This window comes from Pelodiscus sinensis, unplaced genomic scaffold (genome assembly GCF_049634645.1).
Source record: "Pelodiscus sinensis isolate JC-2024 unplaced genomic scaffold, ASM4963464v1 ctg51, whole genome shotgun sequence".
NCBI lineage: Eukaryota > Metazoa > Chordata > Testudines > Trionychidae > Pelodiscus > Pelodiscus sinensis.
Genome location: NW_027465873.1, coordinates 814,620 through 821,111, shown reverse-complemented (window position 1 = coordinate 821,111; position 6,492 = coordinate 814,620).

Genomic DNA, 6,492 nt, shown 5'->3' with positions numbered 1-6,492 from the left:
CAGGAAGCAAACACATGAAGGTTGAAAACACCATTAAATAAACTCCAGAGATACTTTCTGAGCAAAAATTTGGAGCAAAATACTCAAACACCACTATTTTCAGATATATGCTTGTTACCCCAAAGATATTCTCACTGGAGACCACCCAGGGTTACACTAGTATGGGTTTGTTTCCACTAGGTAAAACTAAAGAGGAGAACGCAGCCACCAAAGGTTTAAACTAAAGAAGATAGAACTCTCTCTCATGCACACAAACTCACACACAGACAAGCAAGCAATCACACACCCCTCCATTCATTCACTCACTCATTCACATTCATTCATTCCTGCCCTCAGGCACTCACACGCTTACACAGACATATGGGTTGCAGAAGGAGCCAAAGCATGTGGATCCTGGAGGGTCTGTCTGCTCATCATGGCTGGGGAAGCTGGTCAGGAGAGACTCTGGAGAGGAGCTTCTCAGGATCAGGGGAAGGAAAAAGAGAGAGCCTCTCACATGTGCTCCTTTTTATATAGTGTCTCAATGGTTCCTGAAACAAAAGACAGGACTATGTAGCACTTTAAAGACTAACAAGATGGTTTATTAGGTGATGAGCTTTCATGGGCCAGACCCACTTCCTCATATCAAATTGTGGAAGAAAATAGGCATGACCCTATATACCAAAAGGATACAATAAAAAAAAAGTGAACACACAAAAAAAGGACAAATCAAATTTCAGAACAGAGGGGAGATAATGGGGAGGGAGGTAAATGTCTGTGAGCTAATGACATTAAAGGTGATAATTGGGGAAGTGATCTTTGTAATGGCTAAGGTAATTAGTGTCTTTGTTTAGACCCAGGCATAAAGTGTCAAATTTAAGCATAAATTCAGAGGTTTCTCTTTCAAGTCTGGTGTGAAAATGTCTTTGAAGCAGGATGCAGGTAATCAAATCATTGAGACAATGCCCTTTCTGGTTGAAATGACAAGAAACTGTTTTTTCTTTGTGATACTGTCTAATATCTGTTTTGTGTGCACTGATTCTTTGGCAAAGTGTCTGAGACGTTTGTCCAATGTACATAGCAGACGGACACTGTCGGCACATGATAGCATAGATTATATTTCTGGATGAGCAGGAATATGTGTTCTTGTTTTTATAACTGAATTGGTTATGTCCAATAATGGTGTCAGCAGAGTAAATATGTGGACAAAGCTGGCAACGGGGTTTGTTGCAAGGAAAAGTTCCAGGGTTGGTATTAGTGTGGTATGTCCTGTGGTTGTTGGTAAGAATCATCCTGAGATTAGGTGGTTGTCTATAGGAGACTATGGGTCTGTCTCCCAGAGCCTCTTGGAGTGTAGAATCCTGTTCCAGTATAGGTTGTAGTTTACTGATAATGTGTTGGAAGGGTTTAAGTTGGGGGCTATAGTTGATAAGTTCTATTGTTGGTTTTCTTGGGTCTGTCTTGAAGTAGATGGTTTCTAGGTATTCGTCTGGCTCTTTTAATTTGTTTTTTTATTTCTCCAGGTGGGTAATTGAGGTTTATAAATGTTTGGTAGAGACCCTGAAGTTTCTGGTCTCTGTCAGTGGGATTAGAGCAGATGCGATTGTATCGAAGGGCTTGGCTATAGATGATGGATCGTATTGTGTGTTCTGGATGGGAGCTGGAGGCATGTAGGTAATTATATGAGTCGGTAGGTTTTCTGCAGAGAGTGGTGTCTAATTTTCCATTGATTTGTACTGTGGTATCCAGGAAATTGATCTCTCGTGGCTCCTGTGACTCATTCACCTTGTCATCAGGGAGTAAGCCCAGACTTCCCTTTATCCAGCAGGGAGCATGCCCATACTGTGATGACTCATTGAACTGTGCTCCATTGTTCCAAGCCTTCTTCAAACAGTCTCACACTCATACTCTTTCTCCATTTGCTCAGGGGAGACTGCAGCTTAGGGAAAGTTACAAGCAAGGTGGTTGAGAGTTACAAAGATTACAAAGTTTGACAAAGATCACAATGAGTTACAGTTTAAAACCTTAGACCTTACAGTTTGGTGTAGCTTCAGAAAATCCATGTATATAAATCTAGTGAGCTCAGGCGGAGGCTTTTTTATGCAATAATGCTCAGATCAAATTTTGCCATTTACCTTCCAGAAAAGACCTGGGGATCCCAGCCCATTTCACAAAGGAAGCGGAACAAACTTTGACATTATTTAGAGTCATAGCTGATCTGGGCCAGATTCATAACTGTGATCTGCAGACTGGTTTTTGTATGATGAAATTCCAGGGTATCCATAATTCAAACTTTTCTGAAATTGCAGCACATTTAGGGCATGTCTATGCTAGGAAATTTTTCCCAAAATTACTAAATTTGACTTAATTCCTGATTTAACAAATCCGAACTGTGTCCACACTATGGGGAAGCCTCAAAATTAGTCTGAGGTAGGCTCTGTTATTGTGAATGGATTACCTTGGATTTATAGCCCCAGGAAGTACAAGGGAGTAATTATTTCAAAATAATGGCAACAGAGCGTCCACACTACTGCTATGTCAAAATAACTATTTCAAAATTAGCATTATTCCCTGAGGAAAGCAGGAGTACAGATTTCAAAATAAGTGGCCTGTTATTTTGAAATAATGGGCTCAGTAGTGTGGATGCTCTGCTTATAAATTCAACCAAAGGGGGAGGGTTTTTTTTTTCAAAATAAAGCCCTAGTGTAGACCAGACCCAGAACTATTGGGCCTGACCCAGAACTCGTTCAAACTATTGCTAGATTTTCCATTGATCGGGGAAAAAAGATTCCAAGGGCCAGAAAGCAAAACCCATTGAATCTGATATTTATAATTTCTCTTCTTTTTCTTGAATCAAAATTCCATAGATTCATAGAAGGGGCCATTAGATCAATGAATCCAAACTGCTGTATAGCTTAGACTTGTGAATTTTACCCAGTTACCTCTCGAGTTGAGCCCAATAACTTTTGATTGGCTAGGTGTCAAGATCTCACTCCCTGGCTCATGGAGGGGTAACTGGATCTATTTCTTTCTGTTCTTATTCCATTTTCTGCCCCACTTCTATGAAGTCAGGGCTGAGGCTGTGAGTGGGGTGCATCACTTACCATTCTCATAGAACAGAAAGAGATACTTATATTTCTGTTTGGAGTGACGTGAAGAATGAGGCACATCCTCTGGGCCACAATTTTGATAGTTTGACCTGAGGCTTCTTTCTCCTTTAAATAAATGGGGGCATGTTAAGCCAGGTACAAAGATGCTATTTTCAGGCTGAAATGCCATCAGAAAGCTGAAATTTAAAAGCACAGACAAAAAAACCCTCTCAGAGTGTAATCAAACACCCACCCCATTATTAAATGCAAAGAATTGTGTTAATTGATAATAATAACCCAACGCACACGCTAGGTAAATACTGGCTCCTCTGACGTCAATGGCAAAACTGCACTGTGACTTTCACTTGAGGATCTACAAACTACAGCTAATCAGACCTGACATAATTCGTCAAATCTGACCCCTTCAAAAAGAGGAATGAGAGGAAAATGGATATTACACAGACTAACAGTCTGCAAAGATGAATGCATCGCCAGTCACTACAACGGGGCTGCTCACAGGGTGTGAAGAAAAGCTGTGTATGAGAATTTGCTGGATGGAAGCTCAGACTGTAAACTCCCTAGGTTAGGGGCCATCTGTTTGGGTATGTCTACACTACCACCCTAGTTTGAACTAGGGTCGTTAATGTAGGCAACCGGAGTTGCAAATGAAGCCCGGGATTTGAATTTCCTGGGCTTCATTTGCATATTGCTGAGCACCGCCATTTTTAAATGTCCGCTAGTTCGGACTCTGTGCCCGCGGCTACACGTGGCACAAACTCGGTAGTTCGGATTAGGCTTCCTATTCCGAATTACTGGTACACCTCGTTCCACGAGGAGTAATGGTAGTTTGGAATAGGAAGCATAATCCGAACTACCTAGTTCGTGCCGCGTGTAGCCACAGGCATGGAGTCCGAACTAGCGGACATCTAAAAATGGCGGTGCTCGGCAATATGCAAATGAAGCCCGGGAAATTCAAATCCCGGGCTTCATTTGTAACTCCGGTTGCCTACATTAACGACCCTAGTTCGAACTAGGGTGGTAGTGTAGACATACCCCAAGTTGTGTGCATATAAAGCCTAATAAAATAGAATCCTGATCAATGCCTAGAGCCTGTAGGTCTGTGCTCACCAACCTTTTAAACATGAGATCACTTTTTGAATTTAAATCCAAGATCTACCTCAAACCCAAACACCCTTGTCCTGCCTCCTTTGTGCCCCTTCTCTGAGGCCTCACTCCTGCTCACTTCATCCCCTGCTCCCTCCCCCATCCTCCCGCACTGTCACCAGGCAGGGGCAGTGGGTTGGGGTGCAGGCTCTGGTATTGAATTAAGGGATTTGGAGTGTGAGAGGGGCTCTGAGCTGAGTGTGGGGCAGGCAGTTGAGGTGCTGGAGGGGGTTCTAAGTGCAGGCTCTGGGAGGGTGTTTGGATACAGGGGTGCTTGGGGCTAGGGCAGGGCTTGGGGGTACAGAAGGGGGTTCATGATTGGGGTAGGGTTTCCGGATGAGGGCTCCCACAGGGCACTGTTCAGGTGGCTTCTGGGTGATGGTGCAGTGAGGCTAAGGCAGGCTCACCCCTGTCCTGGCCTTGCACCATTCCCAAAAGCAGTCAGCAAACGCCATCCCAAGTTCTGTCATGCCCCCCACACTGCTCTGTGGAGATAGGATACAGGGTGGGAGAGGGGGCACCTTAACATCAGCACCCCTCTTCACCCTCTCCTGCCATGCAGGGTCAGCAGGTTTGTATAATTTTTGGTGGTGCCAGATTAGCCATGTCTCCTGACCCCCATTAACCAGGCCTCTGGAGGTAACATGCTCAGGGCCAGATGGACAAATGACCAGAAGTAAAAGGTGTCATGTCACCCCTCTTGAAGGGCTTTTCCCACCATCCTCCTACCAAAAGGGATTAGTTTGGCCCCCACCAAACCCCCCTCATGCAATTATCCTGTAGTTGCATTAACCTAATGTATGTGACGTTAACTCAGGGGCAGAGAGGCTGAGGGAAGTGTTTCCTCTAAGGCTATGTCGACAGTCATGGCTTCTTGCTCAAGTACATCTGTTCTTGCACAAGAACCCACAGAGCAGCCACACTGTCCGCCTGCTCTTGCGCAAGGAAATTCAAACTATGGCGTGGTAAGAGAGGGTGTCTTGTGCAAGAGTTACACTCCTGTCTAACAGTTGTAAGCCCTCTTGCGCAAGAGGGCAGTGTGGATGCTCGGCAGGGATTTATTGTGCAAGAAACTCCTATGGCTAAAATGGCCATTGAAGCTTTCTTGCGCAAGAGAGCGTTCACACTGCCATGGATGCTCTTGCGCAAAAGCACACCTTGCACATGGCAGTGTGGACGTGTTCTTGCGCAAGAAGCCACCAGTGTACTAGTATAGAGTTCATGTGGCTTGTTTAGAGGTGCCACTGTGGCACCCAAGTTATCAATAATTATTTTATAAATCTTTATCTTTTCTCTCTGCTGCCATGTCTCCTCCCCTTGCTCCATCTGCTCCCCTGGTGCCTGCTGCCCCACAACTCTTCATCATCTTCTGCTGTCCTGACTCCTGCCCTCAGCCCTCCTGCTACCTGCCCCCCTCCACCAGCTCTTCTCTGCCCCCTGTGCCCACTCCTCCAGTAGCCCCACTCTGATCATGTGAGCCCCTCCTCATCCCCTCTCCTAACCCCTCCCTCTAAACACCTGCCCTGCCTCTCTCCTCTGGTGCTGGTACCTCCCCTGCAGGTGTCTGCCCTTCTGCTTCACCCCAAGAATCCCCAGGCACCTGCACCTTCCCTTAGCCCTGCACCCTCCTGGAGCCTCCCCCTTCCCTTACTGCCCCTGCCCCCTTTGCCCTCTTATTCCCTGATGCCCACCTCCTCACCACTCTCTGCCCTCATGCCCCTCTGTGCCCACACATGACTTGCTCCATCCCCACCTTTCTCATTCCCACCCCTTCTTTCAAGCCTTCTCCCAGCACCTCCCCTTTCCCCCTTTAGCCCCCAATGCCCTTACTCTCTTCTCTCCCAGAATCACCCTGTCCCCCCTCCCATTGATACCTCCCCTCCTGCTCTTTTCCTCATTGTCTGCACTTGGCCTCCTGGAATTTGTCTCTCCTCCACCCTATCCCTTGGTGCCTTCACCTTTCTTCCCTCTCCCCCTCCCCTTCTGCACAAGCCCCTTCCTCTTCCACTCTTTCCCCTATTTTCCCCCTCCCCTTCTGCACAAGCCCCTTCCTCTCCCAGCCCTTCCCCCTAGTTTTCCCCCTCCCTCGCCCTCTTTCCCTTCCCTTCCCTTCCCTTCCTTTCCTTTCCCTTCCCTTCCCGGGTCTGGAGTCTGTGCTCAGGCCCCAGAAGTCCCCAGAATCCAAAACCGGAGCTAGGCCACACAGTGCAACACCACGCCAAGCAGTTTTAAAGTCCTGGGACATGACATCACGTCTTGC